This window comes from Ahaetulla prasina, chromosome 7 (assembly GCF_028640845.1).
Source record: "Ahaetulla prasina isolate Xishuangbanna chromosome 7, ASM2864084v1, whole genome shotgun sequence".
Classification (NCBI taxonomy): Eukaryota; Metazoa; Chordata; class Lepidosauria; order Squamata; family Colubridae; genus Ahaetulla; species Ahaetulla prasina.
The window spans coordinates 27,781,585-27,801,821 of NC_080545.1; the positions used below are offsets into that span (position 1 = coordinate 27,781,585).

At 34.5% G+C, this 20,237-nt stretch overlaps 1 protein-coding gene across 4 annotated transcripts in view; it reads left to right on the forward strand.

Annotated features, from left to right (window-relative positions):
- The first annotated feature begins 6,025 nt into the window (after positions 1 to 6,025).
- The window catches only part of SLC13A1 (solute carrier family 13 member 1), a 108,509-nt gene continuing 94,297 nt past the window's right edge, over positions 6,026 to 20,237 (forward strand). For 3 of the 4 annotated variants that reach the window (XR_009156136.1, XM_058191278.1, XM_058191280.1), the window contains exon 1: positions 6,026 to 6,169. The gene's annotated coding sequence lies outside the window, so the exon portion shown is untranslated. The remainder of the gene's footprint in view (positions 6,170 to 20,237) is intronic. The other variant, XM_058191281.1, reaches the window with a different exon arrangement.

A 20,237-nucleotide genomic window follows, 5' to 3' on the forward strand; every position in this document is an offset into this window, starting at 1 on the left:
AGTCAGCAACGACTAGCACGTATGTGTGACGGGAACCTTTACCTTTTTACCATAAACTATTCTCTTCGTAACATTGTTCACCCTGTCTTTGTTCCTCCATTTTATTCCAGAGTTGACCTATTCTATCAGATTATCCCAAAAAGACTTTGCCAACTGTAAATAGCATCATCCCCTCACTAACACTTTTTTTGAAAAACAAGCAGCAATCCAGAAGGAAAACACCCTTCTGGGGATGGGGATTTTTTAAAGTCCACCTTTCCATCAGCAGGTGGCAGTCAGATAACATTTTTTGGTTTAACGGATTCATCAGAATCTCCTTCCCCTGACCTTTGAGATACATTTTGAGCAAAGAAAAAGGTACAATAAAAACAGGCACCTGGGAAATTAAAGAACAAGTATTGAGCTCTCCATCTGTTTTAAGGACTGGTCTTGATGAAGAATATGGCTTCCTCTCCAATCTGAAAGGGAGGCAGTAAAACCATTTCTGAAATGATCTAGCCAGGAAATGTTCCTCTCTCATCTTCTCTGCAAGAGATGGGGTTAGCCGTCTTTACTTATCCATAGGATTAAATATTCAGAACTCAACTTGTACTTGGATACCTCAAAATATGGTAGTACGCCCCATGCATAATTTGAGCTAATCTGAGCAATCACTCATAATTGGATAAAACTCTTTGATCCTTGGATTTTAGGAGGAGACGGAAATTTCCAGACCCTGATAATCATTAATCTAATTAATTAGATAAATGATTATCTAACCCTTTTAAAATAAATGCCAATAGAATTCATGGGACACATTAAATCTCCCATTACAATCAATGATATATAAAAAAGTTTACTTAGCATTATTTTTACTGCATTCAATGAGCTAATTCCCAAATAGGCACATATAAAGTTAGAATTTTTCATTGTGACTTTTAATTCTGTGTCTGTGTGTGACCTCACAATTAGTAATATACAACATCAAAAAATACACTGGGTTCATGTATTCTGCAAAAGTTTGGAAATGTCTCTTAATGTCTCTTCTAACATTATTCCTAAATTGTACATGTTTAATGTTATAGAAGAATGAAAGAGGACAATCAGTTTATTCTATGATCACCTGTTGTATAATATAAATACAGAAACATGTTTTTGATCAACAAAACCTGGGACACACAAACTGTATAAATAAAACAGAAAACTTAAGGTGACCAATAAAAAGAAATCTTAGGAACTCAAGAATGTCAGGAGATAAATAAATGTCAGGAAAAAAACAAGGGGAAAAATTACAACCATAAAAACCTTTTAAAATTGTTAAAACCTGAAAGCATCACTATATGAAAAATCATTTTCAGTTTATTTGTGCTTAACACAAACAAAAACAAATCCTAAAATGTAATTGAATCTCTATGTTTTTTAACACAGTGGGAAACAAAGTCAGAGAAATATAGATTCAGTGGACCTGAATCTTTAACTTCTAGAACCTGATGTTTTTCTTTTTTTAAAAAAACATTATTTATTGTTTTATCATAAAAAATAAAATAGAAAACAGAAAAACAAACGAACAAAATTTAGCAAAACAAAAGCGTACATTCAACACTAGCAACAACAAGAAAGAAAAAAATAGTTTATAATCTCAAACACTTAAATAAAACTTTTGGATTACTTTTTATATTACGTTTAACATAATGTAACATAATCAAGGAGGAGGTGGAAGAAGAATTATTGTGTGAACGTGTACCATTTTCTGCTTCAGTATTCTTTAAGGCAGAGGTCTCCAACCTTGGCAACTTTCAGACTTGTGGACAGCTTTGCTGGCTGAGGGATTCTGGGAGTTGAAGTCCACAAGTCTGAAAGTTGCCAAGGTTGGAGACCCCTGCTTTAAGGTGAGGGTGGGATTAGGGTTAGGGTTATCAAATTAACCACATTGTTTAGTTTCTAAATCTTTCAAAGTTTGATATATTTATTTATTTATTTATTTATTTATTAAATTTTTATACCGCCCTTCTCCCAAGGGACTCAGGGCGGTGTACAGCCAAAAGATAAAAAACATAGAAAATATACAATTAAAACAACAATTTAAAACCGAGCATATTAGAAAAATGGCCAATTAAAAGATTTAAAATTTAAAATTACAGACCCTAAAATGATAAAACCCCAGTTAAAAGATTTAAAAGTATTTAAAATATTAAAAATATTAAGTCAGTCCCGCTTGAATAAATAAATGCGTTTTCAGCTCACGGCGAAAGGTCCGAAGATTAGGCAATTGACGCAATCCAGGGGGAAGTTCGTTCCAGAGCGTAGGAGCTCCCACAGAGAAGGCCCTACCCCTGGGGGCCGCCAGCCGACATTGTTTGGCGGATGGCACCCTGAGAAGACCCTCTCTGTGTGAGCGTACGGGTCGATGGGAGGCATGAGGTAACAGCAGGCGGTCCCGTAAGTACCCGGGCCCTAAGCCATGGAGCGCTTTGAAGGTGGTAACTAAATTCTTAAAGCGCATCCGAAAGACCACAGGAAGCCAGTGCAAGCCGCGCAGGATCAGTGTTACATGGGAGCAACGAGTTTATATCTTGCAGGGGATTGAAGCTGTGCCTCCCAGATGTTTATTACAAAGCATATATACATTTATACACACACATAGATACATACATATACGTATTTATATATAGGACTATATATAGGGCTGGCTAATGCTTTGCAGTCATCAAGTCAACATCCTACCAAGTTCAGGAAGCCATTGACTATGGTTTACACAGATTTCCTTTTTCAACTTTGGTGGTGTCATCTTGATTAGGACATGTTGTACCAAGACTGAACTCAGAAATGGAAAAGGTAATAAATTTATGGTATCAGAAATAAAGAAAAAAGGTTTGTACTTCAGCCCTTTATTATCACTATGCACCTTTTGCCAAGAGAGAGTTATGTCCAGTGTTTCTTGGGTATGATAAGGTAATAGGGAATGGGAAGAAAGGAAAATGCACAGTCTGGGCAATTCTGTCACTGAACACTAGATTTTCCCAGATAATATATTATCTATTCCGTGCAGAATACCACTAACATTTCCTGCTGTTGCCTGTTCTTCTCAACTTACAAAATGCTAAAATGTTTTGCAATACATTTACGTATATATTACATAATTGATCAATACTTCTAAAGCCAATGTCTGAACAATTATTGTTTTAAATCTAATAAGCTTACACAATAAAAGATCAACACAGAAAGGAGTTTGAAAATAAATAAATAAAGGAGTTTGAAAATAAATAAATAAAGGTGAAGGAGTTGAAGGCATTAGATATCAAGAGAATTCTGAAAGTTTCAAAACAATTGAAGTAACTTAAGAGATTAGTTCTATTAAACTAAAGATAGCAGTATAACTAAGGAGAAATTTTAAAAAGGGTCACCGTTTAAATACTAGATGTAATGCCATGAGTAACAGTAACCAAAGAACAAATGAGTGTCCAATAGGATATGAGGAAAAAAGTAGGAATTATTGACAGAAGATAAAAGGAAAAGGCTTCAAATATTTTTCATTGTAATTGTGAAATACTACAGTAGTTTCTTCCTTTAACCTGATTTCCTGAATATATGACACTTATCTGTGACTAGATACACACTGATTATGTCTACATATGATGACTTATATAGGTGAAAGGAAATCATTTATTGAGATTTCAAAAAAACATCCACTTAGGTTCATCTAAAAATGACCATTATTTTACATAGATAACTTAACCACATGGGAACCATCATGGAAATCATTGAATCCAATGAAATGAACTTAAGTCAATCTGGCCATTATAGAGTTGGAGAGTTCTCACTAATATTTAAACTATTTCAGATGTTTCAAGAAGTGAGGGAGCTAGATAAAGGCAGTAATTGGTTACTGAACAATGCAATGGAAAGTGTTGGCTCCAGTTGAGGAAAAGAAAGGCTCCATTTTAGACAACAGTAGTTCTTGGGTAATGTAGCCCTGCAATGGCATGTTGGGATTATGGGAGCTTTGTCTCTGTTCAGAAAGACTAACTATTTCTGAGTAACTTTATCACCTAGGGAGCTTTATGATCAAATTACTCCTGAAGAGTTTAACAAAGCATTCAAATTTATTTTCAAACCTAGACCAAACAATGTGGTTTACAGTGGTCAGACTACATTGAAAAATACGTTATGAAATTTGAAGCAAGGGTTGAAGAGTTCCTTGTGTGAAGAACTGGGTATTTTGAAGCAGGAAAGAAGAGAGACCTTAATAAGGGGTGGTTTCCTCTTACCTCTTTTGTCATTGCCACACCTCTCAATATACACACACATAGATACATACATATACATATGTATATATAGGACTATATATAGGGCTGGCTAATGCTTTGCAGTCATCAAGTCAACATCCTACCAAGTTCAGGAAGCCATTGACTATGGTTTACACAGATTTCCTTTTTCGACTTTGGTGGTGTCATCTTGATTAGGACATGTTGTACCAAGACTGAACTCAGAAATGGAAAAGGTAATACATTTATGGTATCAGAAGTAAAGAAAAAAGGTTTGTACTTCAGCCCTTTATTATCACTATGCACCTTTTGCCAAGAGAGAGTTATGTCCAGTGTTTCTTGGGTATGATAAGGTAATAGGGAATGGGAAGAAAGGAAAATGCACAGTCTGGGCAATTCTGTCACTGAACACTAGATTTCCCCAGATAATATATTATCTATTCCGTGCAGAATACCACTAACATTTCCTGCTGTTGCCTGTTCTTCTCAACTTACAAAATGCTAAAATGTTTTGCAATACATTTACGTATATATTACATAATTGATCAATACTTCTAGAGCCAATGTCTGAACAATTATTGTTTTAAATCTAATAAGCTTACACAATAAAAGATCAACACAGAAAGGAGTTTGAAAATAAATAAATAAAGGAGTTTGAAAATAAATAAATAAAGGTGAAGGAGTTGAAGGCATTAGACATCAAGAGAATTCTGAAAGTTTCAAAACAGTTGAAGTAACTTAAGAGATAAGTTCTATTAAACTAAAGATAGCAGTATAACTAAGGAGAAATTTTAAAAAGGGTCACCGTTTAAATACTAGATGTAATGCCATGAGTAACAGTAACCAAAGAACAAATGAGTGTCCAATAGGATATGAGGAAAAAAGTAGGAATTATTGACAGAAGATAAGAGGAAAAGGTTTCAAATATTTTTCATTGTAATTGTGAAATGCTACAGTAGTTTCTTCCTTTAACCTGATTTCCTGAATATATGACACTTATCTGTGACTAGATACACACTGATTATGTCTACATATGATGACTTATATAGGTGAAAGGAAATCATTTATTGGGATTTCAAAAAAACATCCACTTAGGTTCATCTAAAAATGACCATTATTTTACATAGATAACTTAACCACATGGGAACCATCATGGAAATCATTGAATCCAATGAAATGAACTTAAGTCAATCTGGCCATTATAGAGTTGGAGAGTTCTCACTAATATTTAAACTATTTCAGATGTTTCAAGAAGTGAGAGAGCTAGATAAAGGCAGTAATTGGTTACTGAACAATGCAATGGAAAGTGTTGGCTCCAGTTGAGGAAAAGAAAGGCTCCATTTTAGACAACAGTAGTTCTTGGGTAATGTAGCCCTGCAATGGCATGTTGGGATTATGGGAGCTTTGTCTCTGTTCAGAAAGACTAACTATTTCTGAGTAACTTTATCACCTAGGGAGCTTTATGATCAAATTACTCCTGAAGAGTTTAACAAAGCATTCAAATTTATTTTCAAACCTAGACTAAACAATGTGGTTTACAGTGGTCAGACTACATTGAAAAATACGTTATGAAATTTGAAGCAAGGGTTGAAGAGTTCCTTGTGTGAAGAACTGGGTATTTTGAAGCAGGAAAGAAGAGAGACCTTAATAAGGGGTGGTTTCCTCTTACCTCTTTTGTCATTGCCACACCTCTCAATATACACACAGCTAGGAGTATCTCTTCCTTTAATTTCTCTTCCTACGTGATGGATCATTACCTTAAAGACTGATGAAACTGGAATACCTGTCCTTTGATCTACTATTAGCTGAACCTGTTCCCATAATAAATTCACCTCCCATCTGGGTTTTCCTGATCATTTGCCAGGAGATCTGACTGGATACACTTTTCTGATCTATAAATTGGACCTACTCTTTTCCAGTTGCTGGTATGTTCTTGAACATTTTTTTTCTCCCAAGTAGCTTTAACAATCTGGTTTTCAATAACTTTCTTGGTCCTAGTCTTTTATTAGTTGTGTAAAATAGTTGGGTTTTCTTTATATACTTTCAGCAAAATAATTGTAATTGGCAACATGGGACCCAAGAAAAGTGCCAGCTTCAGCTAATATAAGGACAGTGCAGCTGTTTAATACAAATGTATTTAATATCTTCTGTGAGATCTCTCTGGGAAATATAAACTTTTATCAGTGCCCTTTCAGCCTGAACATGAAGAATATGCTTATCCTAGAGAAAGGATTACATTCCCTTTGATTTCTTTAAAAACTTGCCATCTAGTTCTGGACAAAAGTAATCTGGGTGGAGCAAGAACAAAGTAGGTTTTTGAGTGATAGTGAAATTTTGTCTTATACTCTTAATGCTTCCTAAAGTGGAAATAGCTGCATTTCATGTTTGGTATGTCCAATTTAGAAAAGTGGGTGGATACTATTTACAAAAGGCATTTTCTTCTTTGGCATTGTTTATGAAATCCCACAGAATATTCTCAAATATGAATCAAAGAAGTACCATGGCATGTGATTGACAAGTGAAGAGACCAATTTACAGTCTCTTTAAGCTAAGTTCAAAGTTAGTTCAAAATGAAGGAGTCACGATTTATATTTTTCCCCATGTGATTCTATAAAAGTTTAACTCTATTTGATGAAATTATCGTGGCACAGTTTACTTTGGAATAATCTAATTTCTGGGGAACAATTGTGTTGGCAAACCATATAATTACATTCTCTGCTGCAACATTCTGATGACCTGCAGTTATATTCCAACTTACTTTAGATGGCTGAACTGCTCAAGGGAGCACAGTCATTCCTCAATAAATCTGTTTCTTAACAACCACTTCTTTTTTTAAGAGAAAAAGACACTGGTGCTAAACAATGTTTCAGGAGGATGCGTTGATCTGGGATCTAATGGAAACAACAGATACAGAAACACATTTCCCTTTAAAAGATACATATGAGATATGATACAAAGGAAGATACAGTATATAGAGATATAGGAGGCAATGAAGTCAACAGTAGTTTTCTGCTGGCCTGTTGGTTAAAGTTTTGTTGATATTATATGACATCAACATTTACTATATAAAGGAGTATCTGTAAATATTGAAAGTTTCTCATGTTCTCCTGTTGTGGCTGTTCTATCCCTGTCTAAGCCATCTTCATCATAATAGTATTGCTCCTTTGCTCTATGCAAGACAGTTAACTTTGTAAAATTGTTCCCATCTGACATCTAGCATGAGGCATGTAAAACAATAATTGGGAGAAGATTGCTAGCAAGCCCACCAAGATTTTTCTCCAAGGTAAAGTAAAAGTATGAGGTGGCACCACTTCTCTCCCACTAAGTTTCTTACAGTTTTCTTATTGAACTAGAACATACTTGGGCTAGTTTTTTTTTTAAGAATAGATTTTTTTTAATTGGCCAAGTGTGATTAGACACACAAGTAATTTGTCTTGGTGCATATGCTCTCAGTGTACATAAAAGAAAAGATACCTTCATCAAGGTACAACACTTACAACACTTAATGATAGTCATAGGCTACAAATAAGCAAAGGACCTTCGGACCTTTCGCCGCGAACTGAAGACATATCTTTTCACTCACGCAGGGCTGGCTTAAGTTTTATCGATTTTAAATTTCTTATTACTAATTTTAAATGGGGTTTTAGTTTTTTATATATTTTAAAGTTTTTAGGCTGATTATAATAAGTTTTTTAACTTGCATTTTAAATTGTATATTGTATTGTGCATTTTTTACTTTTGCCTGTGCACTGCCCTGAGTCCTTTGGGAGAAGGGCGGTATAAAAATCAAATAAATAATAATAATAATAATAATAATAATAATAATAATAATAATAATAATAATAATAATTAGGAAACAATCAGTATCAATATAAATTGTATTGATACAAGCAACAAAGTTACAGTCATACAGTCATAAGTGGGAGAAGATTGGTGATGGGAATGATGAGAAGATTAATAGTAGTGCAGAATTAGTAAATAGTTTGACCGTGTTGGGGGAATTATTTGTTTAGCAGAGCGATGTCGTTTGGGAAAAAACTGTTCTTATGTTTATATTCAATAATATTTATTCAATATTTATTGAATTTTCCAACATTTAAAACAGAAAACACAAGACACAAATTTACAGTTATAACAGCTTTTCCATGTCTGTATCTATAGCTTTCATAACAGTCATATTTACACAAATCCTACTTCTATATATCACTATCCTAAATTATACCCTTATTTAAGTTATAGTTACATCTTCTCACAAATTGATATCATGTATTTCTTATAAATTTTACAATTTATATATTATAGTTTTACATCTTATACTTTAAGTTTTATGTTTATTCTCAAGCCAGGAATACCATCTATTCCAAATTTATTTATTTATTTATTTGTCACAACAATATATATAGGTATCATACAGAAGATTATATAGTATATAAACATATATATAAGTAAATATTAGGAGATATAAGCATATATATATATATAAGAAGAAGAAAAAGAAAAACAATAGGACAGGAATGGTAGGCACGTTTGTGCTCTTATGCACGCCCCTTATGGTCCTCTTAGGAATGGGGTGAGGTCAATATTAGAAAGTTTTTGGTTAAAGCTTTTGGGATTATGGGAAGATACCACAGAGTCAGGTAAAGTATTCCAAGCACTGATGATTCTGTTACAGAAGTCATATTTTCTGCAATCTAGATTAAAGCGGTTAACATTAAGTTTAAATCTATTGGTTGCTTTAGTATTATTGCAATTAAAGCTGAAGTAGTCTTTAACAGGAAGGACATTACAATAGATGATTCTATGAGTTAAACTTAGGTCTTGTCGAAGGCGACGGAGTTCCAAGTTTTCCAAGCCCAGGATTTCAAGTCTGGTGGGATAAGGTATTTTGTTGTTTTCAGAGGAATGGAGAACTCTTCTTGTAGAATATTTCTGGACACGTTCAATTGTATTGATATCAGAAATGTGGTGAGGGTTCCAGACAGGCGAGCTGTATTCTAGAATTGGTCTAGCAAATGTTTTATATGCTCTGGTTAGTAGTGTAGTGTTTTCGGAAAAGAAGCTACGCAAGATTAGGTTTAAACTCTTAGAGCCTTTTTTGCTATGTAGTTGCAGTGGGCTTTGGCACTTAGATCATTTGATATGAAAACTCCAAGGTCTTTAACAGGGTGGGGGTCATCTGTAAAGTAATGTCCATCAAGTATGTACTTAGTGTTTGGGTTCTTTTTTCCAATATGTAAGACTGAGCATTTGCTGGTTGAGATTTGGAGTTGCCAAGTTTTAGACCAAGCGGTTAGATGATCAAGGTCTTTTTGAATGGTAGATGTATTGTCTGTGGTGTTAAATAGTTTGACATCGTCAGCAAAGAGATGTCAAATTTGATAGTACTCGGTTTCTTCCCTCTCCTTCATTTCCATGGACAATCTATCCATCTCTGCACATTCATAAATTTTCCTTACAATTTGGTCTAGAGGTGTATCTGTTTGTTTCCAATTCTGTGCTAGAAAAATTCTACTTTCAGTTAAGATATGCAACATTAAATATTGTAATTCTTTCCCCATTTTCCCATCAAAAATACCCAGGAGAAACAGTTCTGGCCTCAACTCTATCCTCTGTTCGGTTATCTCTTCCAGCCACTTTCTTATTTTACACCAATATTTTTTAATCTTGGGGCAGGTCCACTACATGTGATAGAACGTTTCCTGCTTATAGCCACATTTCCAACACTCAGGCGATTGGTTTGAGAACATCTTGGCCAATCTGGCTGGTGGTAAATGCCACCGATAAAACATTTTATAGAGGTTCTCCTTATAAGCAGCTGACATCATTAGTTTGTAGTTTCTCTCCCATAATTTATCCCATTGATCTAATTGAATAGTATGTCCAAAATTTCTCGCCCAACTGATCGTTGTCTCTTTCCCATTTTCTTCTTCCATTTTAAATCTTAATTTTTTTAAAAAATAGACATTTTGGTAATCATTTTCTCCCCGTTCCTAATAGTATTTTGTCAAGTTCTAATTGTTCTCCATAAATGCCATATTGTTCCTGATCTTTTTTATATTTTGTTCTAATTAGCAGGTAAGGCCACCAGTCAATTTTTATTCCCGGATTCTTTAGATCTTGCTCCGATTTTAGATTTTCTTGTTCATCTAGCAATTCCAAATACCTTACCACTTTATTTATGTCTAATACATTTGGATAAATTATTGCTTCCATCGTTGAAATCCAAATTGGAACTTTCATATAGTGGTTTCTTTTAATTTTATCCCAAATATTTATCAAGGCATTTTGCACTAGATGTCTTTGAAAGTATGAATGAATTTTATTTTTTCCTTTTCACAGAAATGAGTGCCATCCCAATTGAAGATCGTGGCCTTCTAGAGTTAATACCCTCTTGTTGTTTAATTGGACCCAACCTTTAAGCCACGTTGCTGCCACCACTTGATAGTATAATTCCAATCTGGGAGGCCAAAACCTTCGTTGGTTCTAGAGTCCTGTAAAAGTTTAAGTTTTATTCAGACTTTTTTCCCCAACCAAATGAATTAGCTATTATTTCATTTAATTGTTCAAAGAATGTTTTCCCCAATCTTATTGGTATTGTTTGGAAAATATATAACGATTTGGGTAATACATTCATTTTTATTGTGGTGATTCTACCAATTAAAGATATTTGTAATTTGCCTGCTTGTCTAAGTCTTCTTGTATTTGTTGTACCAATTTATCATACTTGTCCTCTTTTATTGTCAAGCATTTAGCCATTAACCGAATTGCCAGATGCTTCACTTTTTTAACAATTTGACTCTCCAATTTCTATTCCAATTCCTCATTTTGCATTTTTGTAAGGTTCTTAGTCAGAATTTCAGTTTTTTCTTTATTTATTTTGAGCCCAGCCACTTTACCAAATTCTTCAATTTTATGCATCAGGATGGGTCCTATCTCCAAAGGGTCTTCCATAATAAAAACCAGATCATCTGCGAAAGCTTGAACCTTATATTCTTCCTGTTTGATTTTCAATCCTTTTATTGTTCAGTTTTGCCTAATTTGTATCAGTAATATCTCCAATAATAATATAAACAAAAGGGGGGGACAAGGGACATCCCTGTCTTACCCCTTTAGTTATACTAATCTCTATTGTTTCCCCGTTTATAATTATTTTCACCAATTGATTCGAATAGATCGCTCTGATCATCCCCGTAAATTTTTTCCCCAAAGTTCATAATTTTTAATTGATTAATAAGAAAGTTCCAATTTAAATTGTCAAAAGCTTTTTGAGAATCTACAAACATTAATGCCAGCTGCTTTTCCAGATGTGCCTCTTAGTATTCTAATGAATTCATAATAATCCGTGTATTATTTCTTATATATCTATTGGGCAAAAAACCATTTTGATCCATATACTCGGGCTAGTTTTAATTGCTCTAAATCAAAAAAGGCATATTTGTAGAAGATCGCTCATGGTATAGTATAGACAATTGTTCATTTACTTATTTTTTCTTAAATTGCACTATATTTTTCTTCTGGATAACTCAAGGCAGCAGATGTCAAGGAAGTTCAAAAGCTACTGTGATCCTTAATATCAACAATCACTGATAAATAAGCCTGCTCATCTTCGGCATAGGAAGGTGTGTTTTTTCTGCTAAAGAGAATAAGTAGAGTATTTCCTCCTCGTCTAGTGTATGTTGTAGAAATGACCTGTATGATGTGCTTCAGATCCTACATGAATGTGGATCCTCTGTTAATAAAAGCAGCTTAATTTTTTTAGGCTTCAATGCAAGCCTGAAAAGATGCTGCCGCTTAAACGCATTAAAATTAATGCTGTTCTTCTAACTAACTTCTACAGAAATTAACCTTTTAGTTTACATTGCTACCCATGTCACTTCCCAAAATATTTTCTGAGGACTTTTGTGTTAATTTATGTGTTAATTTATGCCCTATTAGGTGACATAAAAATGATCAAGCTGTCTGTTGTTTAAAAGTATTATGCATCTCCTTTTATTCTCCTCTTAGGATTTCAGAGATACTTTGTAAATAATTGCCATGCTCCTTTAAAAAGTGAGGAAAGGGTCAAATTATGGAAAGTATTCATTAAAATCTCAATCACAAAATATCAAAAGGCCACAACAGTGCTTAGTTCTATTTTCTTGAAGTTCAGGTTATCTGTCAAAATCCAAGTGAGTTATAATCACTTGGTGATGTCTGGCAAGATCCTACGATGATAGATGATTCAGAAAAATAATTTGGTTTTCAGCTACATGAAGACTCTTAGTATAAGTAGGTTGCAGAACTGGAGATGATGCTGATCTGTCATATTCAGCAACGAATATCATCAAAGGAGTTTGAAATAATCAATCAGAGCAAATCTATAATGTGAAAAGTCATATCAGTTAAAGCTGTATTATTATTTCAGGCAGAGGAATCTTGCTCTAAATTGAATATAATTATTTTCCTTAAAGAACATGTCAGAAAATATTGTGTGTTAAGGGACACATCAAATCATAACATCTATCTAATGGCATAAACTTTTCTTAAATGAGAATTTCTATCCCAGAAGACTAAAGAGAGGTACAATGCAAAGCAAATTATTTCAAGAGGCAAGCTGATTTATCTCAGCCTTTAGCAATATTTATAATCTGTGTATAGATTATAGTTTTTATTAGCCCCATCCAGTATAGCAGTCATGATAAATGCAAATTATGGAAATTTGAATCCAAAAGACTCTTCACAGCAGAATATCTGGTGACAAGATAATGGGGAAAGATGATTCTTTATTGCCACCATCATATCTTCCTTTGATAGAAACACAAGATTTCTCCAAAAGTCTTTTTTCTATCATTTAATTAACAAAGGCCCAGTCTTGATTCAGATCTACCAAATTATGATGTCACTGTTTTTTTTTTCTCATGCTGTTACCAGAAGCAAGTTAGATGGATTCCACAGAGAAGAGAAAAGACAGGGATAGGAGTATGATGAGCTTATGAGCCATGGTGGCGCAGTGGTTAGGGTGCAGTACTGCAGGCTACTTCTGCTGACTGCTGGCTGCCTGCAATTGGCAGTTGGAATCTCACCAGGCTCAGGGTTGACTCCACCTTCCATACTTCTGAGGTGGGTAAAATGAGGATCCAGATTGTTGGGGCCAATATGCTAACTCTGTAAACTGCTTAGAGAGGGCTGTAAAGCACTGTAAAGCTGTATATAAGTCTAAGTGCTATTGCTATTGAGAATGCACAGAAGCAATGTCCACAAGACACAAGTAGACTAGTGTATAGGAGATGATTGTAGAACGGTGATTCTATTTTTCAAATTTACTTGTGGCTCCACACATTTTCTTAGAGGATCAAATTATTTTCCAAAGCACCAAAAAGCAAGATGAAAAATAATGGATGGAAACTAACCAAGGAGAGAAGAAATCTAGAATTAAGGACAAATTTCCTAACAGTGAGAAAAATTAATCAATGGAACAGCTTGCCTTCAGAAGTTGTGGGTGCTCGATCACTGAAGACTTTCAAAAAGAGACTGGACAGTTATCTGAAATAGTATAAGGTCTCCTGTTTGAGCAGGCGTTTATCCTAGCAAACCTTCAAGGTTCCTTCCAACTCTATTATTCTATGTACTATTAAAAATCTATTTTCAAAATCTTATACTAGTCAAAACATACTTGCAAACTAAAACAATGCCTTATTTTCTACAAAGGACAGAGAATTACATGACAAAGGAATCCCCAACTGCACAATTTAATTTAGATTGGAATATTAATGCATCAAATGTAGAAAATGTCCAGGAAAAAAAATGATCACAAAGGCCAACGGAGTGAAAAAAAATTACAGAAGGAGAACTGAGTATTTAATTAGAAGAAAAGTGATATTTCTTATTTTATCTCAGACTCGGGTATCTGGAACTCAAAGTCAGGCTGGATCATACAATGAGTGGTGTTAGGGTTGTAAAATCTTCATTTCTTTAATATTCTGGTTGTGTGTTTATAACTATCTCTTAAACATGAGACATGAACTAAATATAAATTGGGAAGAAAATAAGAGCAGTGTTCATGCTGAATACTCTTCAGCTGCCTAAAATGAATAGCTAAACCCCAGCATATGGATAGGAAGACATAAAAAGATTTGATACACCTGTAAAGAAAATGTTTGATAAGACTTAATGGACAAGTGCTTAAATACTTTACTTGATGAAGTGAGTACTGCACCATGCTAAATATGAGGATTTTGCAATGATTTTATCAGTTTTAAATTGTGCAATTTATTAAAAGAGTGTTTGTCTTAGTGAATGGTATTTTAAAGAAATAGTGTTCATTTAAAAACCTGCAGAGACATATGTCTTCTGGAAAGTTTAACAGTCTTCTTCAAAAAACTCTTGAACATGGGTAGAAACTGTTCAGCTTCATTCAAACATACATAAAATATTTGTGAGTACTTAGCAAGTAACAACCTGGAAAAGAATACACATATATATTACCTTTGACAATTTCCTTGTAACACCCATTAAGCTTAGACACAATGATGTAATATTTGAGAGGAACCTATTTAGCAGGATTGTCCAGACAGGAGAAGACTTCTCCTACACTTACTTTGGGTTTAATTATATTGTCATGTTCGGTTGGATTTCTCTTTGTTGGGCTTGAAAAAGAATGTGTACTGGAGTGAGACAAAAATAAATATGCGAGCAAACAAAATGATAAAATGGAGTAATACATTCTCTCTGATGCTGCCATGCTGATAGGCATGTAAACGAGGATCTGAGAATATCTGTGTAACTGATATTTTTGCATTCTGACTAAAGATTCTAACATAAGAGGATCTGTGACTTGAGTTCACAGACCCAAGTTAATCAAGACAGAAAAATTGAACAAGCTAGAGCAAATAACCAAGGCCCAAGGTAAAAATCAAACATAATCCCAAAATGGCATTCACAAATCAAATATTCAGCAGCATCTTCTATTCATACATGAAAATACTTATTTTAAGGGATACTTAAATGAAGCGTCTACCTAGTTAGATCAATACAAAGGTATTGATTCTAGCCTTACGAAAGTTTGAGAATAATAAAACCTGTGCTTTTAGAATACCCTTACCTGTAGTTAATGACAGTCTAAGAGATCCTGGAATGCCAGGGTAACTGAATATTGGGTATCACTATACTCAGTGTGACTATTCAGTGCTTTTTATTTGACTATTTTCCTGTCTGCCCAAAAGGCACAAGTTTTTAACTAATTGTTATTTCTTCACTAAAACTATATCAAGAGCTAATGAAATAATCCTGACAAATGCAATATATAAAACTAGAAACCAAACTGTTATAGATTACTTTACCTAGTAATTAAAAGGAAAAGGTATTGCTCTGCATTCTACAAAATTGCAAAATAAACTGAAATGCAAAACGATAATACACAATTATATGCTCTAAATATGGTATTGGGGAAAAAATAAGTCTTTCCATTGGAGACCTAAAAATCTGAAACCCTACAGAAAAACCAAAACTGAGCAGTTTCCACAAACTTCAACTCTGAATACCCAAAAGATTGCATATATCAATTTTATAGTGTCCATTCTATTTATAAAAAAGGGGATTATTCTTTTCCTTTTAAATGAAATCTACCCTACACAAATCCTCTGGTCTCCAAGAAAAGAGTAGAAGAGTAGAAGACGTTGCTTCAGTTTCTAAACTACTAAACTTCTAAACATTAAAATTGTTCAAAGATTCATTTTACCAATGCAAGATAGTTTGAAAATAAATCTTCCACGCTATAGTCATGAAGATAAAGTTGAAATAAATTTAGAGCAAGGATGGATTTGGAAATAAATGGTTGGTTTATTACCTCTGTAATGAATACACTCAGTAATAATCTTGTCCATAGAACATTGTTCAACTTCTCCCACAAACTTTTTGCTGGAACAGAATCAGAGGCAGTTTTCAAATCCAGAAAGGCTACATAAAGGCCTTTACCTCCAGAAAGGTTGCATATAGGCTAGCATATTGCTCAACTAGGTGACTCAGTACAATATTCTAATGTGGCTCTATCCTTCCTGAAGGTTACCTATAATCTAACACCTGGTAAACACTTCTCCAAATGATAGTTTCCTACTCAAATAGCTGGCAATTATTGAAAGCAAGCTAATAGACCTATAATTGGTAGAGCTGACTTCCTCACCTTAGTTATAGGTAATAACAGCTTGAAACTAAGTCATAGGTAAATAGGTTGTTCTATTAATTTGTATATTAATTTGAGGCTGCCAGAATAAACATTTATATATAGCAACCCACATGCTTTTAGTTTCTGTAGAGTTATATAATCAGGCCCAAGAGCTTTCTTAGGATTCAGCAAAATGGACTAAGTTCCTATTTCAGAATGAGCTATTGGAGCTCAGGTTGTAAAGTCATATATGTATGTTTAAAATCAAGAGCCCTGTAGATAGCAATAGCCTATTCTATTTTTCAGTGAAATAGATTTTTAATTAGAGCAATGTTTCTTGACCACTTTAAGATATGTGAACTTTAATTCCCAGATTTCCCCAACCAATATGCTATCTGGGGAATTCTGGGAGTTGAATTCCACACATTTTAAATTTGCCAAGGTTGAGAAGCGCTGCATTAGAGAATAAAGGGAAATCCATTGAACCTCAGAATGACTTGATAACACTGTTCAAAGAGGAGAAAATCAAATATCTCTATAGGTCCTGCAAGACAATTCTCTTCCTTCCACCTCTAACCATTACAGATTTAAATAATTTACTTTGATATCAATACTGGTGAGCTAGGCTACATTATGCCTGCAGTGATTATAAACCAGTCTGTGCTCTTTTTGGCTTAGTGGAGTTTTTATTCAAGCCAGGTTTGAGAAGATTTGTTTTTTTAAGTAAATTCTTCCATCTGCATTCCAAACATCCTGCAATACAGCTATGAAATATGCATTGGCATATCCACGTAAAGCAGATCTAATATTGTTAGCTTCTTTTGCTGCTGCTTTGAGAATTAGAATTTGGGGAGAAACAAACAGCATGTTTGGTCTGCCTAGCTTCAGACTGCTCTACTTTATTATATCTGTAAATAGGAGGATTCTGAGGGTTAGGAGCAACAACAATCTGCTAAATAGGCTGAGTATGAAAGACAAATGATCACTTTTTGTTTAAAAGTTTAGCGAAAAGTTGCCAACCGCAAAACAAAACAGAAAACAAGAAAGCCCCTAGCAGAGGCTAGAATGTAGCCGACTCCAAAGGAAACCTCATTTGAAATAAATTTGTATTTTCCAGATAACCAAAAAAAGGATTTAGTGAGAACAATAAAACAGTGGAATGGCTTATCTTCAAAAGTTGTGGGAAGTTCCAGTTCCATCACTGGAAGCTTAAAAAAAAAGACTGGACAGTCATTTGACTGAAATGGCATAGGGTCTCCTGCTTGAGCAGGGAGTAGGACTAGAAGACCTCTAAGGACCCAGATTGTTGGGGGCAATAAAAAGTTGACTTTGTATATAATATACAAATGGATGAAGACTATTGCTTAACACAGTGTAAGCCGCCCTGAGTCTTCGGAGAAGGGCGGGATATAAATTCAAATAAAAAAATAAAAAAAAATTTTTTTAAAAGGTCTCTTACAGCTCTCTTATTCTGTTAAGGATTCTATCAGTGAGCAGTAGATTGAGGCAATCTGTCATCCAAATCAGGCCAATATTGGGAAAAACAATAATGTTGAGATTTTTAGAAGACCTGACTTCTAAAAACAAGCAAACAAAGGAATGTTTTACTGCCTCCCAATATTTTCTTATCAAATGAGGGGGAACATAAACTAATCAGCCAAAGACTATCCATCTCTAGTTAGTTAAACACTTCATGTCCCCAATCACAATGGAAGATATACAGAGGTGGTATTCAGCAGGTTCTGACCAGTTCTGAAGAACTGGTAACAGAAATTTTGAGTAGTTTGGAGAACCAGTAAATACCACCTCTGACTGCCTCCATCTATTGTCTGCCTCCTGAGCCCCAGCTGATCGGGAGGAAATTGGGATTTTGCAGTAACCTTCCCCTGGAGTGGGGTGGGAATGGAGATTTTACAGTATCCTTCCCCTGCCACACTCACAAAGCCACACCCACAAAGCCATGCCCACAGAAGCGGTAGTAAAAAATCTTGAATACTACTACTGAAGACATATCATAATGAGGTGAGGGGCAGGGAAAATTAAAATTTAACTTTATCAACAGTGAATATATGGATGGAATTACTCCCAGGAGGTCTCTGGAACAGTGCTTGTGCTGAAGCAAGATAATATGCTAGCTGTCTAGGAGCTGAGTCACTTCTGCGTCAATTATATGACTTCTGCAATAGAGTAGTAAATGTCTGGAACACTCTACCTGATCCTATTTTTAGTCTCGCTAACCCCCATACCTCAAACTGTCTACCGTGGACCTTTCATGTTTCTTAAGAGGTCCCTAAGGGGGCGTGCATAAATGCACCAGCATGCCTACTGTCCCTGTTCTACTGTCCCATTTATATGTACTCATTGTATGTGTTTATGGCTATGTTTTGCCTATTTATATTCTTTTAATTGTGCCAATTTTTTTCACGTGTTTACTGTTACTTGTTTCCTTGTACTTGTTGACAAATTAATTAATTAATTAACTGGGAAAATGATGAAATGTTATACCGCTGGCCTTTTTAAAAAAGAAAAAGGATAGGCAAAGAAAAAGAAATATTTGAAAAACGTCTCTCCCAGTTTTTGAATCACTAATCTTTTATTTATAAAGCAAATTCCATAGCCATTATTATATTAGTGTGTTCGTGGTAAAACAAAATAGCTCTGAAAAAAGAGTAGCGATCAGCAGGTTAGTAAAGAAGGATTTTTTATTTTAAAGTTGGTTTGTTGTGCCTTCATGTACCTTATCTGCATTTTGATGCTTAAACTTGCTCTATATAAATTCAATTTAGAATATATATGTTTTTGCACAGGTAAATGTGTATACACAACTTTAGGTATGCAGGAAGACCAACCCACAGGAAGGAAAGTGATTGGAGGTGCCAAGGGAACTATCCAATATGGAACCTGTTATAGAATCAAGCCAGGGCAGAATCAGCTTAAAGATGAAATATGGATATGCCTTTGGTTGGATTCATACATTGTGTCAATGGTTAAATTATACTTTAACCCTGCTTTATTGAACAAGCTGTAGTTTGTTCATAAATTAGCGCTAAGGTGTGAACTATGCCACCAGACTTGAAATCCTGAGTTTAGAAAATTTAGAACTCCGCCATCTTCAACATGACTTGAGCTTAACTCATAGAATCATTTGTTACAATGTCCTTCCTGTTGAAGACTACTTCAGCTTCAATCACAACAATACACGAGCACACAACAGATTTAAGCTTAATCTTGATTGCAGAAAATATGACTTCAGAAACAGAGTTGTTAATGCCTGGAATGCACTACCTGACTCTGTGGTCTCTTCCCAAAATCCCCAAAGTTTTAACCAAAAGCTATCTACTATTGACCTCACCCCATTCCTAAGAGGTCTGTAAGGGGCGTGCATAAGAGCACCAATGTGCCTACCATTCCTGTCCTAATGTTCCCTTTGATTGTATCCAATTTCATATAGTTATTACATACTTACGGTTATATATTTGCTTATATATCGTATAGTTATTTCATGCTTATGCTTATATATAATGTTGTGACAAATAAAATAAATAAATAAACTATGATGTCTATAACAAGACATCAGATTCATACAATGTGAAGCTAAAAATTACTTTAGGATTTAGCATTTTATATGGGTTAATCTGTTTAATGTAGTTTGATGTAGTGCTTAAGACATCTGGCTAGAAATGGAAGATGCTGAGTTCCAGATCTATTTTAGGCATGAAGTCAGCTGGCTGACTTTGAGACAGTCATTTTTCCCATAGCCCAAGGAAGCAAGCAATGGTAAACCATTTCTGGAATCTTGCCAAGAAAAGTGTAGAGACTTGGCCAGACAGTTGCCAGGAGTCAAAAAATGACAA